The 17,916-nt window shown below is 38.7% G+C and overlaps 1 long non-coding RNA gene across 5 annotated transcripts in view; it reads left to right on the top strand.

Moving 5' to 3' along the window:
• LOC110369171 overlaps window positions 1-17,916 on the top strand; it is a 77,361-nt gene that overhangs the window by 46,666 nt on the left and 12,779 nt on the right. The window contains exon 7 of one of the 5 annotated variants that reach the window (XR_004930928.1): window positions 2,135-3,318. The exons of the other annotated variants lie outside the window; for them this stretch is intronic. This is a non-coding gene — a long non-coding RNA (uncharacterized LOC110369171). The remainder of the gene's footprint in view (window positions 1-2,134; window positions 3,319-17,916) is intronic. 5 annotated transcript variants of the gene reach the window in all.

Below are 17,916 nucleotides of genomic sequence, written 5' to 3'. Positions count from 1 at the left end.
CATTTCCACTGGTTTGTGGACGATTTGTGTTTGTTGATGAGCTTCACACTTATTAAGGTTGGAAGGCGTTTGTGTGTAGACTTGTTTATCCACTCGATTAGTTGTTTCATCAAGGATTAAACTATTTGCTCTTAACAGCAAAAATGTCAAAATATGATTTTCCATTACAAAAATGACTCAAAGACTCCAGACAAGACCTGAAGCATCTCTTCAAAGGATGTGCACAGTGCTTTGCGTTTTTAAAATATGTGTCTTGCATGCCACTTCTCCTGAGTGAATAGCTTGGTACTGCATTACACAAACGTTTTTATTGTTTAATTGACAGATAACAAGTCATATCCTTCTCGCATTTTCATCATAGCTACAGTTTTCACTGCCACGTGCATGTTCAGTATCACAGCATTTTTTATAGGATCTCCATTTTTAGTACAGAGAAGAAATGTATAATGCTGCCAAAATGCTTGTCTGGACAAGTGTCAGTTTTACTTCAGTATACTAGTTTAGAGAAATGTCCATGTACGTCTATTAGAGCTAATGAACCATACAAAGCATGCAGTAGGAGTAGGTCCCCTGAGCCTGGTCAGGCGTGTCCTGCTCTATTCTTCAAGATGTCAGCAAATACAGCACTGCAAGATAATGTAAATTTGTAATATTTAATTAGAGCACACTTCATTTATTTTAATCTTGTTTATGCACCTTTGTTGTTTCTCAGTATACTTTTTAATTAACTCAGATTGATCAAATTGCATTGATTCTGTATCCTTATTAAATAACCTGCTCTATGCTCCCCTTGCTTATTTTTCATAATTAATGTTTTATTAGTATGTGGCTGTGGGGGAGGTCACCACTGACAATGTGCGCAAATGTTCTGAGATTATAAAAGAGGGTAGATGTTTGTCCAGTGACAGAAAAAAAAAAAACACATCCAGCGGTCACATAAATGACCAGAACATGACAGATTAGGTCAAGGTCGTGTGGTTTTGTCCTGAAGTTCAGGTCAAGTCACCAAACCCCTCCACCCATCAACACTGACCTTGGTTGTTGGAGTCACTGCATGCTTACATGCAAGCAGGCTTACACACACACACCCGTTCGAATATTCGTCTGCTTGGACAAAATGCCATTTCGAACCCAGCGGGCTCTTTAATTTTGATTGATGACTCAGTTTATTTTAGGGATAACAGTCGTGTGATTTGCCACACCACCACAGCAGCAGCCACCTTCTCTCTCCCCTCATCCTCTAACCCTTTTCCCCCGTCACCCAACCCCCGCCCCACATGAAAATTATATTAGAAACAAAATGAGATCTGAAATTTTGTGTTTGACAAGCAGCTTGGTAAGGGGGATTTATAGGTGGGCTTAATCCATGGAAATTTTATGCTAATAGTATTGCTGGCCCAGCAATCTAGTTGAAAATTAATCAGGGGGCTGGATGGAGAAGACGGGAGGAGAAGAGAGGAGAGGAGAAAAGAGGGGAGGAGATAGGTAACTCCATAAACACCCTTCACCCACCTCACCCCCATTCCTTCTCCTCAGCTCAGAATCTCATCAGAAATAGCCATAGGGTGTTGTCTTTGTGATGGGGTGGGGAGAGAAATGGGGAGTCAGAAAATTACACTGCAGCTTAGCACTGATTGATGCAGTAATGTATGCAGCGACGTATGCAACCATGCAGGGAGTTGGCATATTATGGATTAGAGTTCTTCCCTATTCCAGCAGTCCCCTCCTGCACGACAGGAGATGCACACTTTCAGCAACAGATCTCTACATACAAACTCAGCATCTTCTTTTTCTCAATTGTGCTCATTTTGTATTTACCTTGTTCAGCGCTTGGTGGTGCATCCTTTTGTGTGCGGCGAGCTTTGTGTCTAAACGGGGATTCAGCCTTAGTTAGTTTACTCTTTCCTCCATCTCTCACACGTTCTCCTTTACACACACAGAACGTGCGTATTCATTCCTTATCCTCTGTGAACCTTCAGAGTCACCATTACAGTTAGTCGCTAATGAAGTCATTATCAGATTTTACCAGTTTTAAAAACAACACAATTAGGATTAAGGCCTTAATGATGTTTGCAAGTTAAATGCAAACTAATCACTTTCCCCCCATTTCTCTGTCTCATTTCCTCCTCTCCAGGCTTGTAGCTCAGCAGGAATGAACAGAGTAGATGAATCGCTGAATTGTTTCATGGATGCGGGGGAGTTTTTGGTACCATTTTTTTCTCAACTGTGTTGCAAGCCTGTGTGATTTATTATTTTTACCCCAAGAGACATCTGTTACACCATTGCCTGTTTTTGTAATGCATCATCAGCCAGAGGAAAAGTAATATTATCCAGCCTGGGATATTGCACTCTGGAGTCTAATAATCTAATGTATACTAGGGTTGTTGTCATTAAAGTGCCAGTGGAGGTGTAGGAAGATGCTGGGTAGGCCTAACATCGTTCTGTTTCTGATTTCTCTCTAATATATTTTTTTTTGGGGTGGGGGGGTTCCAAGTATCTGCTCACACACAAATTATTAGACAACCACAGGCTTATACATGTAACACTTAAGACAGGTGTGTTAAACGAAGTGTTGGTCTTATGAAAAGTGGAATAACACTGAGCTCCAAGAATGCTGTAACAACAGGGGCTTAATGATATCAAACTTTTGTTTTGAGATTAGGGACGTTCAGCTTTTTCGAAATACCGTCTACTAAGTCACTGATGCAGAAAAATACATCACTCTATTTCTGTTACAAACTACAGAGTAATAAATCTTTATTTAACAATGTCAACTAAAGAAAGTGGGCCTCTGCTTTCTATCCAAGTGACTCGGATAGAAAAACCACGTGCAGGCTGTTAGGAGACAGACAGGAGACATTGATGCTAATCAGCAATCTCTCCATGGACCTCCACAGCTCTGCAAGTGGCAGGCCTGCCTGCGTGCAAGTATGCTTTAGTTCTTATTAAGGAGCGAGGAGCCAGAGATGCACCTGAATATTCAAGTGGGGTCTGCAAGGTGAAGGGCAATACACGATGCTGACGTTGGGCTCCATTATTCATCCATCTCATGTGACAGCAGCGTTCTGTTTCCATAGGTCAAAAGTGTCTCTTTCCATTTTTATAAATCAAGGAACATATTCTTTTCTATATTAGCTTTTTCTATACCTTCATCAAGTTTGTCTTTTGTCTTCCAGCTGTAATCTTAAATTTGTTTTGATTGACCTGCTGTCCCCACTTTCCACATTAGGCCTTTCCCCCCCCACTGTGATTGGTCCAGGTGTGCAAAACAAACTAGCCACATCATGAACCACTACCATCTATTCCTCTTACTTATTGGTAAGTTTGACTTGCACAAAATAAATTTAGCCCCTTTGAAATTTAGTCTAAAAAAGAAACTGTTCTTTCAGCTGCCTCAACTTCAAAAGGTTGTTTTAGTGGAGTTTATCACACTCACAATAAAGCTCTGCTGTTACTGAGGATGTTATCGCGAGTATCATCCAGCCCTCTGGGAACAATAAGCGCATATCAGAGTACTAACGATCAGTTGCTAGGCTGATGGTCCGCTCTTGCACGTGAGCAACCACTTTTGATTGTCACCGTTAAACTTGTTGATCCACTACTTTGCTGAGGTACTGATTATAAGGCTATGTCTACCTTTAACTCCCAAGATTGAAGAGAAGAGATCAAATCTTTCAGAAAAGCAGAGGTTCTACCCAATCTTTTTTTTTTTTTTTTTTTTACAAAATCACAAGTTGCAGAAGTTTTTGTGTAAATGTAACTCAAGCACATTCTTAATATAGTAAATTTTCTGGAATTGTGAATTAAACATTCTGTCTCCTGATATGCCATCACACTAAAGGCAATTTTTTTTTAGTCAATGGACCCTAGGCTAGACAAGGACCCATTTCTATCTTGATGTTACTGCAAAGAAAAAAAATGTCACTGAGAATTGAAGCAAAGCGGTGCTATCTTTTGATCAGCAAGTGTTGTTTGGGAGTGATGCCTGAAAAAAGAACTTTCTGTCCTCCTATGGAGGACATGGACATGCTAAACTCTGCAGGACGTTGACTGGGATGGTGGCTTTGATTAAATGAGACACATTCTGAGCTTTTCAGCAAAAATAACTGCAGCTGAGTTTGGTATGAAACAATGGGCTTGGGTCTGTAAAAGCCCGCTGTTTGAAATGGTTTCTATTTCAAATGTAGTTAGTGTACAGGATTGAGAAGACTATGAAATAGCCTGACATTATTAAAAGCCCAGTGTACCCTGCCAGAAATAGGAAAATAGGTCATTGAGTTTTTGAGCCGGATAATGATCCAAAACAAATTGCCAAATCAGCACAGAAATTGTTCACCAGAAATAAAATCAACCTTCATTCCATTTTAATCAAAGTCAAAAATACCCATTTTGTATATTCCACCGCCACTTCAGTCACCACACTTAGATTATGAAGATAAAATGAGAGAGCATAGGAGAGGATGCAGAATCTTAACAGTTTATTTTCTACACAAATGTGTCAAGTTTGGATTTTTCATAAATTTACCGTGCATGTATAAGCTTCTGGAGTAATAATAAAAAATATTTCAAGGCTCTTTTACACATCTTTGTCTAAATGTGTCCACATCTTTGAGTACAGAGGTTAAGACTGGGCTTAGAAATGTTATATAGACCTCTGCGAAGCTACCTTTGAATGGCATGTCTGGATTTTATCGGAACACACAAACTGTATTGCTGTAATCCATCTAAAACACCTTCTCTTTAAAGCTTTTACAATTGTAATCACTTCTAAATTGCACATTTGTAATATACAATGAACGCCTCAGATGTGCTCATAAGTGCAACTGTGTTTCTGTTATGTGTCAGCAGAGAGGTGCAGCTCCAAGGAAGAGAGCTGTGGATCAGATTTTCCTTGGAGCAACTTTTAAACAACAAAAGATGTTAAGATCATCAAATCAAACAACTGTACACAAGAGGACATTATTGTAACCTGAAGCTACTTTAACAAATTAAAAAAGTTGGAAACTTGTTTGGATGGTCATAAATCTTTGTAGGAACCAGCAGGTCACATATTTTTCTATAAACCAGTAACCTTTCTAACATTTAATCCCTCTGTCTGTAGGCCAGTAAGATATGCATAGCTGTGGACCAAGAGGCTACTGTTCCTCTGAGCCATAGTCAACATCTGTGAGTGCAACTCACTGAAGTTCAGTTAACTACGTTAAAGTTCAGAGCCTTCATAAAGGACATTCATATGTTCTCAAAGTTCTTCTAAGCTTTTGTAATAGTATTTTTGCCTATTCTAAGAGACTTTATGATGGCTGGAATGTTGAAGAATTGCACTGATTTTGCCCTTGGAAGATTGTGCTCATGTCAGCTTTAATAAGTAACTGTTGTTTAAATTTTTTTGAACATGAAAATGTTTTATAAAAGTAGATTTGTTTTCTGTAGTAAGTACATTTTTTAGAAATTATAGAACAGGTTGTTTTAAAACAAACTTCTTTGTCAGATAGAGGTGTCAAAGAGAGTTTTGTTAATAAAGATTGCATATTCAACTGTACAAATATATAATTATGTTCTGTATAACTATGAAATTATTCTGATCCTTTAATTTTGAGATTACCCCTTTTATTGGGATATTTTGTGGTTATTATTTATGGTAATTAGTTGTAAGAGCTATATATAGCCTTTGTTCATATGAACAAAATTGTGGACCTAACATTTTTATCCATTTAAAGGTGCCCACTGAGAATGGCCCTTTGCATATAAAATCTGTACTCATAGCAGTGACTAATTGTTTGTTATGTCAGGGCTCGTCGGGCCTGTTTGCCTTTAATGGAGTGTGGTGCGGCGATCCATCAGCCTGTCGAGCTAGCCTGATGTCAGCTGAAGTGGTTGTGTGTCAGTGGGGCGACTGCACCGTAGACGTGTGATTTAGTGCCCTGCTTCTTGTGGCTTTCCCTCCAGCCTCGCACTGAAACCCACTCCTCTCCTCTTCCTCCCTGTCTTCTCTTCTCACTCCAGATTGATTACCTGAGCAACTGGCTCATGACACTCGCCATCTTCTGGCAACCTTTTAGTGCCGTTTTATAGATGGTTAGTGCACCTCATTTGGCTATTTATACATCCGCAAGTGGCCATGAAATATAGATTTGTCTTGATGGGTGTCAACATCGTAGCTGTGGAGCCGGAGCACAGTGACACCTCATTATTTTAATGGTGTGAGATGAAGAGGCTCCATAGCAGGGAGTCATTTTCAAGCATTGCTAAATGATACTGTTTTTATTTTCATTTAATAATTCTAGTCATATTTTATTCCAAGCAGTAACACTTTGTTTTTGCTGCATTTGGTTAGCACCCAGAGCAGGGTTTAGGATGAGGCAGATATGTAACTAACCACGGAAGAGAACAAAACGAGCCTTTTTAGCGCTCTTTGTGTCAGTCACACAAAAAAACAGACTTTCTATGTGAATGTCTAGGTGGTTGTGATGTGTGACCTGTCACCCAGCCACATAGATGAACATATTTTACTCCATTCACAGCCAAGGTCTCAGAGGTAATTAGGTGGTGGCACCCACTCAGTGCAATGTGCTGGTTAATTGAATAGTTAACACATCTGAGGCAGGCCTGCGCCGATTGGAGGTGACACCTGTCAGGGAGTCAATCCCCACCGACCCAGGACATTTCCTCCTCGGCCTGATACATATGTCATCTTTGAGGAAACACCAAATTAGCGGCATGCCACTGAGTGAGTGCAGTGCAGCAGGTGTGCGCGTAGCTTGAGGGGGGGGAAAAGGCAGGCACTTCTGTGCTGTCCTTCAAGAGAATATGTAAAGCTTGGAGCACCTATCCTTACTTAACCTCAGGGCATTTCCATGGTTATGTGACAGGACAGTGACAATGCCTCATGCACACGTCACCTAGCTCACCCCCAGCGGTGTGCCCAAGGCGTCCAGCAGTCGAATATACATCATGGTGAGATCCAGCTAGCTTAGAAAATATTTGTCAGGCGATTATGCTGCTGATTGCAGAAAATTAACTTTTTGTTAAGTGATACTTATTGTAGCCACTCTTCAGAACATTTTGCACTTGTGTGTCTCTTTGCTAAGCAATTCCTTTTAGAGGTGTTCGGCTTTAGCGGACATGGGACTGACTGTAGGCTCTGGTCCTGTCAGTGGCCAGTGTGGTCAGACAGAGATAACAGCTCTGGTTAGAGAAGCTTTTCCACAGCTGAGTGAGACCTGGAGGCTGCTCACAGCCAAACCACTGAAACTGAGCTCACAGCAAATGGAACGAATGGCAGTTTTCTGCAAATTAATTGAGCAATCCACTCATTCACTCACAAACACTCCGATACACTGATCTCCACTGTAGCTTAATATATGGATTGCTGCGCTGAGTATAAGTGAATCTGTTGAAAATACAGAAATCTGTATAAAGGAAACAGTATCATGCAGCCTGACGGCATTAAGCCATCAGTGTAAGATGTAGAGGCCCAGCATGCTTCCCTTCAGACTAACTCAACGGCTTGGAAGAACGTAGGATATCTACATTCAGAATGAGAAATTCTGATATAGTTCAGAGGGTATCGTGGTTTACTCTGCTGTTTTCCTGGCTTCAGTATGTTCCGGGACATTAACCTTCAAATGTTACAATATTTAAGGACTTACAATTCAGTATTCCTTCAGCTTCAAGTTCTGCTTTTTTGTGCAATAAACACACAAGTCAAAAAAACATATACAAAATCTTTTGATCCCAGCATATTGATAAGCATTGGCCCTTTTAATGTGTGCTGGAAAATATTTTGATCTCCTTTCGTTATGACCCTTTTGAATCTTCAGGCAGAGGCCACAAATGGCAGGATGGCTCTTGTTTGCTCAGACTCTAATGTCAAATAGGACTAAATATTGTAGCTCTACTGTAGTTGAGTTTATTTTTATCCTTTTTTTTACATGAATAAACAATTTTGGCAACTTCAATGTTTAGATGAATTTTGCCAGGAACTTTATTAAAATAAGGAGAATAACATCTGTAAGTAATAATTCAGCTTCAGTAGTTAGTAAAAATCCTGTTTCATAAAAACAGTTTTTATTAAAATCATCAAAACTACACCACATGTACAGTTTTCCTCATGTGTAATGGGAAATAGCAGGCTGGTGTTGTAGCACTGTTTTTAGGTGTTCAAAAGTCTTTCTTTCTGCCTTGCTTCCTTACTGTTACCATTTCTCAGCATGTGTGTAGGTATGTGGGGCTGTGGCTCAATAGGCAGATCATTCCAGGTCAGAGACCTGTTGTGCAATCAGGTGTTTAACTGGCCAGCTAAAGTGGGACAGGAGCATCTTAACCAGCACCTTGCCAAAGGTCTGATGTTCACTCAGCCTCTGAGACTACTGTGAGTAAATGCGCCGCCTGCCAATAGGCATTAGGGTGGATTTAGTAATTAAGTGATAGGGTGAGGACTAAATTGGGTGTTTGTGGGCTGGCAAGCCACCCCAAGGTCCCTTTAGCCATGCAGATAGGGGATTCTAATTGCCAAGAATATTGATCAGACTGGCGAGGGGGGTACGCAGGGGATTCACTACCCATCGATTAGCTGTTACTGCGCCTCACTTGTCAATGGACGAGGGAGGTGAGCATTGGAAAACCTCCAGGCTTTTCCCACAGTATCCTTCACCACCAGCAGCGCCTGACACACATCCAAACACAATCGGAGCCAGTGACACAGCATGTTTCTATAGAATTACGTTATTTTCTCATAGGTGTTCCACAAGTACAGCTGAGAAGAATAAAATGGCTTTGCAAAGGAGTTAGCAGGTGAATGCATATGTGTTAAACGGAAATCTTATACATGCACAGCTCATTCATTTCTCGGGTATAAAACTTGCTTCCATGAGTTTATTGGAGGATTTTATTTATAGCTACAATTTAAATGTCCCGGGATATTCAATTAGTTACTTCACTTAACTAGGAAAACTCCTTGTCTGAGCTTCAGAGCACTCTTCTTTGATTCTGGTCTTGTCACTTGCTCTCCTGAGTCATTACCCTAAAAAAAAAAAAGAAAAGAAAACAGTTGTTATGATTGCGAGATGACTCCTGAAGTACATTTCAAACCTTGCACACATTTGGGTTTATTAAAAAAGGTTTTAACTGTGATAAATTCCAAGCAGGCTAATATCTAAAGACTGTGAGAAAAAAATATTTAAAGGTTGGGTGGGATGTATCATGGATGGTTTATTATGGGACTGTATCTCTCTGAGTACTGTTAGTAAAAAAAGCAAAGCAAAAGAAAACCAGTTTATTACATGTGAGAAATCTCAGGTTTGTGCTTCCACATTTGTGCTGAAATGAGCTACAGAAACAGAGGCAGTAAGAAGGTTTGCTGGCCAGCAGTCAGTAGCCTGAGTCATTTAGAGCCTATTACAAAACATCAATATATTGACAGAAGTAAGTGTCTCAGTGTGCTGCTCTGTAAACACACTCTTGGTTTCATTGAGCATGTTTTATCTGCTTGAATCTTATCCGGATTCAAATCTTTTTATCTTCAATGCTATTTATTGTTGCAGTTTTGGCTTCAGCGCTTCAAATTTGAACCACTCCGCCTTCTATTTGTGTAATGGCTTAATAATTCAATGTTGGTTTTAAATTTAGCAAAATATTTGCAGTTTATCTATCTGATATATTTTCAGTTAATTCTCTGTATTGACATTTCCACAAATAGACTTTCTGTAAAAATGTATGCTGTATGCTAGCATGGCTTTTGCAACAGAAACAGGCCAAGCTTTTGGATCAACAGGTCAAAATGCTCAGAAAAAGGAAGCAAAATGGATCAATAACCTCAGAGAAGTCCTGACTTATCTGAGTAAGGTCAGAATGGGCTTTTTGAAATTCCTGAATATATTTAACTTCTCTGATACTATCCTTTAAGGGTGCTTTTGTACTGGAATTGTGAAATTTGTATGTTTTGTGTCAACCATTTGTTTTCCATACACATTTGTTTCTATGCCAACTTAATAAAAACTAATCGATTTTTTTCTTTGCTTTTTATTTTCATAATTTTTTCTAATAATGCAATGGATAAAACAATAAAATATGTTCTATTTAAAAATGTTACCATTCTTTTCATTTTAAAACATTATCTTGGCTCATGATAGGATATATGAAATAACGAACCTGCCATTCTGCAATTAGGTCTGCTGTTTCGATATTGCTAATTACAAACCTGCCAGAGTTATTAGTATTTTACAACACCAGTGTGTGTGGGGTGCTGTGTATTCTGACCTCACTGGATGTGACATAGAAGGACTTTTTGTCTTCTCTAAAAGGGGATTGTCCCCCCATGGTTGTCATTTGATTGAAGCCCAGTTGCAACCATTTACACAGCACTCAGTCACCCTCCAGCCATCCACACAAATTGAATTAATTTCAGTCTGCATTTGTGTTTTCAATCTCGTAATTATTTTTTTAACCCCAAAGGAAGCCAAGAGAAATGAGTCAGATCTTCACAAGTGGTGAAATTCGACGGTGTATGATTTAATACCAACCAAAGGGACAGGAGCCCGAAGCGCTGCAATTTACCAACCGTTCATCTGTTAGCAAATTCAATCACATCACATTTAACATCTTTCAGAAAATTAGATAAATCTGATGAAAAAGTTTTTTGCTGTTACCATCTGAAATTAATCTCCTTAATCCCAATTTGATCTCTTTCATGCATATAAGGTGCAACTTTCATCTTTGTTCCTTAAATCCTCCGCAGATATTCAGTGGGAGGTGAGCTGTTAAACTGTGTACAGCTTCAACATCCTGTCAGCTTTATTAGATGAAAGAGCTGATTAGAGGACATGAGCACTGTCCATTCTCCATCACCATTGTCTCCAGGAGTCTGACACATACAGATTTATCTGCAGCAGTGCAGAGCTACAGGGTTTTTTTTTCTTATGGACAATAAAAGTCTTTGCTCTGGTTTGAAATTTCCTTAAAAAAAAAAAGCTCATACCAGCTGTTGTCAGTAAAGTAATGTAATTTCAACAACAATAAAACAAACTTCAAAACAGAATGCAGTTTGCATAGAATGCATATTGTATTTATGCATAGGTAAAATTATTATTATACGTTGGATATTGCACATTAGCGCTGAGCGATATTTGGTCAGAGGAGCGAGCTGCTCCTCCAGCTGCTCTTATGCTGCGTTCAGACCGAATGCGACTTGAGCGTCAAAAGGCATCCAATGCCTGAATTTGGATGCTTGTGCAGAACATTTTTGCTGCTTTGCACAAGCCACTGCCTGGCCCCTGTACTAAATACATAACATTATATACATTTCTTGCGATGATATGTGCTGGAAAATAAACTTATAACTGACAAATTTCTCTTTTTACTTTTACAGCTTTACCCTTACAATGATTTAAGAATTAAGCTGCTTCACTTCTTGCTTCAGCCATATTGAGATAGGATCACAGTTTTCATCTGCTAGATCAGGGCTTTGCAACCTGCAGTTCTAGAGACACAAATGTTTCTTTGGCTCCGTGACTCACTTAATATATTAATATTGCCCTCTTTTTTTGTTTTATTCTTTTGTTCTGTGCCCCCATGAAAAAAACAAACTGGCCCCACCTTGGCCAACCTGCTAAATTTTGTCTAGAGCCACCATTGGCACCACCACGACACATAACATAGTCTCTCTGATTGGTTGACGCTCCGTGTCCAGCTGTTTTGTGCTGATTTGGCAAGTTCAGATTTTCCAACTCTATTGTCTGCCATTTTGGACACTAAGAAGCTTGAAATCTTCAATCGTGCTCCTCAGGACCTCTCAATGCTCCTAAACATGCATCCACAATAGACTTTGCATGTAAACCGGTCTGAACGCAGCATCAGTCTTCTTCGACTGAGAGCAGGTAGCAGCTCTGACTCCTCCCGCACACGACGGATGGATCAGTGGCTGTGAACAAATATTTGAACCAAACATTCTTAAGAGACAAAATTTAACAGCTTCCAGCTTTGTGTAAAATGAGAGAAACCTTTGATAAATCCACAGATCTGATACAGCGCCTCTGTGTATAGAGAGCTGAAGTGTCCTTTTTCCTTTTTTTTTTTCTTCAGGCGTGGTTCATGGTTTGTTCATAGTACTATCATATTTCTTTTAGACCCACTCCATTCATACTGGTCCATAATATTAATGTAATCGCTCTTCAGTATTTCCTGGGCTTCCTCAAAGAGAAACCTTCTTGTTTCTCCTTGCCTTTGGCCAATCACTAAAAAGCAGTGAGTTCTAGTCAAGTCCACTCGGTTTGACCCTACTACTGAGCAGGGCCGCAGAAACTCAGGCTGGCCCTGAAAAAAACTTTTGCTGAAATGTTCGCAAGTGGGCGGAGCCGACTGGAGATGGCTAAACCGAGCCAGTAGAAAAGGGGCTTAACTCACACCCCACCTCTGAGGCTGGACCACCAACAACGTTGAACATCACACCTTAAATTTTGTAGATTCAGACACATCAGCCTGTCTGAAACTCTTTTTACCTCCAGAACATTCCTGACAAAGTAGACAACAGGTAGCTTGTGTGCTCAGAGTAACTTCATGAATAAATTATGTGGTAATCTTTTTGTCCTTCAATTACTAAACGGCGTACCTCAAACTATATCTAAAATGTTGACTTTATAGAAGTCACTTGTGTCAAGGATCCCTCGCAACCACACATTAGGTAATACAATAGGTAGTGTTAACACTTTATGTAATGTGTTTTGTATTGTAATTGCAATGTTGTGAAAACACAAATTTTTCTTAGTATCTTTAATTATGAACTTCAGATACAACAGTCCTAACAGTAACCAGAGAAATGGGCTTGAGGTTGACATGATAGAAAAACATTACACAGATTCTTTTGGTTAAAGGTGCATAGCCACGTTATTTGACTTTTTCTTATCTAAACATCAGTAACTCACGCTTCTTGCATACAAAGGTTTATGAAAGATTATCTCGTCCTTCTGGCATATTAGTCATTATTTTTGTGTTTGCTCAGTTTTTTAGTAAATAAAGCCCTTTGTGTTTATTTATAATAAAGGAAGTACAACACTGCGCATGTGCAGAAGGGAATATAGAGGGAAGCAGCTAACGGCTATTAGCATCTCCCAGCGAACTGTGAGTGAACGCCCTTATTGATACTGTGGTAATAGTGATAGCGTTACAGTCTTAAGTACAAACAACATACCCTGATGCTGTGTCCCTTTTTCCATTTATTAACAGGAATTTTCTTTCTTCTTGATGTTCTGATATGAGGGTCTTAGAGTTGCTGTAGATTGTTTTATTTAATTAAAAACGGTTGGTCTTCGATCACGGCGATCTGCTGTTTTACCGTGAGGCATTTCCGAGGGCTCAGGCTCTGTTCGACATTATTTAATACTGATTTATTAGTTGCCATATTGCTTTCTGATAGTTCTGCTGTGCTGTCGGTCGATGCCGCCACGTCTGTTCGTATCTGTTCATCGCGCCCATTGCTGGGGTACTATTTAGTCTCAAAAAGGACTATCAAAACACTATCTGGACGGACACTTGGAGTCCATAGCCGTATTCAACTGGAATCTGGTATTTTTGGTATATAACGTGGTGTTTCAAAGGTATATAACGTGGTTATATACCTTTAAATTTTAACCTTTTGTTTTGTTCGATAAAGCGGTGACCTTTTCTGTCTTCCTAAAGCTGATAAGATAATGGATACTTTCTCCACAAGCCTGACCCAGAGTGGCAAGTACTGTTAAATGCAATTGGGATGCCTTAGTGCTTGCTTTGTCTTTTGTTTTTTATATATTCTTGTTCTAACTTGCCCTTGCTTTTGTACACATTGCATCTTGATCACTGATCCATAGTGCAATTTCCTTTACTTATGTGAGTGACAGAATTTGTATGATTGCTTAGACATGTGTCTCTTAGTATGCATTGCTGGTTGACTCCTATGTCAAGAGCAAATTCAGGCTGAACTGTAAAGCCTACCATCATCTTTTGTAAGTGCTGTCAGTGTCACCTGGAAACAGCAGCACTGCAGCCTCTTAATTGGTTTAGGAATAGCATCCTTGTCATTTTGCGGACAGTAAACTGTGCAAGGCATTATGAAGTCCGAGATTCTGCCCCCTCCTGAATACCCCACACAGCCGGGCTGACAAAAAATAATAATAATGATGATTGTGTGCCATGTATGTTTGTGTAATTTCTGTTTTCACTTTTGCTTTTAGAAATAATTGCTGTTGGTTGTGTGGGAGCATCAGAGGAAGGGCATTAATGATACTTGCTGCCTGCAAGAAGGCATTACACTGCAGTGGGTTGGAAAGAGAGCAACTCATTTACTACTCTAGTGCTGGATATGTGTGAAAAATGGCATGTTAGTATTTTTGCCTGAATGTGTTTGGTAATGTATTTTTAGCTGTTTCCTCCCCTTGTTTTTGCGGTGCATGTTATGCGGCATCTGTATTAATTGCATTTCCTGTGTGTGCACAAATGTCTGTGTTTGTCTGATGACGTGCGTGTGTGTGTGTGTGTGTATTGTGTGTTTGTGTGTAATGCATGTGCATGGCTGTCCTTTTTCATGGCTTAGCTGGTGGATGCTGCATGAGGATGATCAGACTGGGAGCAGACTAGGGCTGATCTGTGATCACACAGGGATTATGGGGGGGATATGGAGCTATACAGCATTCCAGGGCTGCCTCCAGTTAGGCTCATCTCCGCCATGCTCCCCTCACACACACCACTTTAATTGCCTTTGCTTCTTTCATTACTTTTATTGCCTCTCCTCTGCATTGCTTGCTCCCTGGGCTTGTGGAAAGGTCATTGCGATGGCAGTGGTGTGCTCACAGCCACCGTCTCTGACGAGTAGAAAATAGCTGTGGGGCTGAAAGCTTTCAGGAAAACAGAAACACACCATGAGTATGGACTGTCTTTACAAATTACATAGTAAATATTTTTTTAAGTAAATCTGTGACGTAAATGTATGCCAGTGTATAATCTCAACAATAAGATGGATTCCCATTTGGTGGCAGTCTCAGAATGGAAATGTACCCAAAAAAATAAGTCTGACAACCTGTATGCAAACAGTATTATTAAAAAGAAAGATGAAGAAGGAAAATGCATTATCATTATGAAAAATGACTACCTTCATCTTCTGAGAAAGAACTGGGCGTTGTATGAGAAGTAATGGTTCTTGCAATATCTGGCAATAAACATTAAGAGGGTGACAGCCCTCAGATGGAAGCCATATTTGTGTTTTCTTGTGTCTGCTGTTCACAGTACGGAGGAAAAAGGAAGTGTTGGTTCTGATAGAATACCACAGTGACTGACAGTTTAAATAAAGTTTAGCTTTATGGTTCAACCTCACAGCAACAAATCTATAAACATGCTGTTATGTGCATCTGTTTTGCTGTATGTTCTGTACACTAAAACAATGTCTTGTTTTAGTGTACAATTATTTTAAAATTATTTTACAATTACAATTATTTCTACATGAAATAGTACAAAATTTGTTGCAACATTAAAGACAAAGAATATTGGTGCAATGTCTGCTAAAGACACTATGTGACAAAATTAGACCAGGTTAGGTGAACGGCATTAATAGGGTTTATCCATGCCAGGGTGCTTGGATATTAAACATACAGAAAGATTAGATAAATTAGATTATTAGAAAGTTCCTTTATTTCAGTAACTTATTTGACTAAGTTAAACACATTATATTGATCATTCCACACAACCTTTAATTGTTAATTATGATTAATTACAGCCTACAGCTAATGACACAATATTTAAGATTAGAATACAACATCAGTGCAATAAAAAAAAACACTTTAAGTCCAGAAGTTTGAGCTAAATGAAAAGCATGTTTAACAACTGTTTAAAGCTTGTTATTTTCTAAAGGTACTTTTAATGTGACAAACAAGACTGAAATCTAACAATTGACCCATGAGAGCTGCTCTTATCCAGGTACCTTCAAAATATCCTTGACAGACCTTTTAGATTAGAGACAACAAGCTCTTATCCTGAGCCAGAGGAGTCGCAAAACCTTACATGCTAAAATATCTCTTATATGAAGTATCTCTTCAATTATAATGTTGTATAATTTAGATGTTCGAACCACTATTTTAAGACAATCATTTTCTTAACATAATGTTTTCTGATTTAAAGGTTACAAGGTTACTGTTTATTCGGTAAATTGGTTACATGTCTGAAACCTTGAAGTGTCGCTACCCATGAGATGGATTTATTTAAAATGATAGGTCCTTTACATTTCTGGTTGTCTTTTCAATTTTAACTATGTGGTAAAGAAAATGTAGTAGAATCCATTTTTATTTGTGGCTGAGTAATGCAAGGAGGCAACATGTTTCCTTAAGCCCACATATCAGTGGTGTCCCTTTGCCTCTTGTAATGATTCCTTCCCCGGAAATTAAATAAAAGACAGCTAGAAACTTTTGCATTGCCAAGTCAGAACCAAGCTCGACAAACTTGCTAGATTCATTGTGATAAACGTTTTTGTTTTATAGCATACACTTGGTTACTTTCATTCTAATGTTGTGTAGCATTTCTGCAAAGTTTTTGATTTTCTCCCATGCGTCTGACATGCTTAGCATCAATCAGTAACTTTATTTCGACTTTTGTTGTGTTTTTAGAAACCACATTTAAAAGCTTATACTTCTAATAAATCAGCATTTATTTTTATATAGGGACAATTCACAGCATGTCTGAAAAAATCTAATTCTACAAACAGATTCTAATCCAAGTATAAAGTGCATTTTAGTTGGATCCATTTTGTAAAAAAAAAAAAATAGTGAATTTCAGTGAATTATTCCAACTGATTAAAGTTTTCTGAGAAAACCCAGCTGATTGTATTGAGTCACTGACTTGCAGCATTATCTCCTTCTGGACCAGCATCTCTGAATTTGCAATTGCTTGACAATTAATTGCACAAGCTAAATTTTAATAGATTTTGTGATTTTAATCCTTTGCTTTGCTTTTAAAAAAAAACACACTATGTTTTACCTCCTGAGTAGCTGTTTTGTGTGTTCAGTGTGCAATGGGACAATGACTGGTGAAGGCATTGCAGGCAGTGTGGGAGGTTTATTTTATTTTAATAAAGGTTATTATTGTGCCTCACAGGAACAACTGTGCCCCGAAGGTTGCTTTAATCTGTCACACATACTACTTTAATCTACATCATAAACTCCAAATGTTATTCCCTCTTAGTACCCTATTGTCAAAAGATAGGAGCATGGAGACTCCTCTCCTGATTTCAGCTCTCTGTCTCTGTGCAGCATTGATGTTATATCTTTGGTCAGGTTATGATATCTAAAACATTTCATTCACAGTCATGCAGTTGGTTGTAGACTGTAATAGTCTTCTCTTCCCGCAGCACATTACCTGTTTTTATTTTCAGAAAAAGTTAATGCACATTTTATCATATCTTTGCATACCTCTGGACGAGCAAAATGGAACAACGGGTTATAAAAATAAAACTGCAGTGCATCATGATCATTCATATCCACCACGTATAAAAAATGTTTAGAGAGTAGTGCAATTTACTCTGTGATGCACAGAAAATATAGTGCAGATTTTTGGTGTTTGTATTCGTCTAAGTTTGAGCTCAGCATATTGAGGTTGTTGATCTTAAACCTGAGCTTGAATCAAGGGAAGAATAAAGAAGAGATTGTATATGGCAAAAATGTACAGCGTTTTTTTGCCCGTTAGATATTCCCATTTATTACCAGCTGTATTTTAGGTACAAAACAGAAATTTAAATGAATAGTTTCCTTTAATTGCAATGCTTAACACTAAAATGGGACTAAAAGGATTTGACCTAAGAACATAATGGTGTTTAAGATAACAGCAAATCACTGTTTTTTTTTGTAGAATTTATATTTCAATCAAATTATTTCTAGTAGAGTAATAGAAAACCGAGAGACTGAATAG

Source organism: Fundulus heteroclitus, chromosome 4, assembly GCF_011125445.2.
Source record: "Fundulus heteroclitus isolate FHET01 chromosome 4, MU-UCD_Fhet_4.1, whole genome shotgun sequence".
In the NCBI taxonomy this organism is placed as follows: Eukaryota; Metazoa; Chordata; class Actinopteri; order Cyprinodontiformes; family Fundulidae; genus Fundulus; species Fundulus heteroclitus.
The sequence above is the reverse complement of the archived record's forward strand: the minus strand, read 5'-3'. Positions and strand labels throughout refer to the sequence as shown.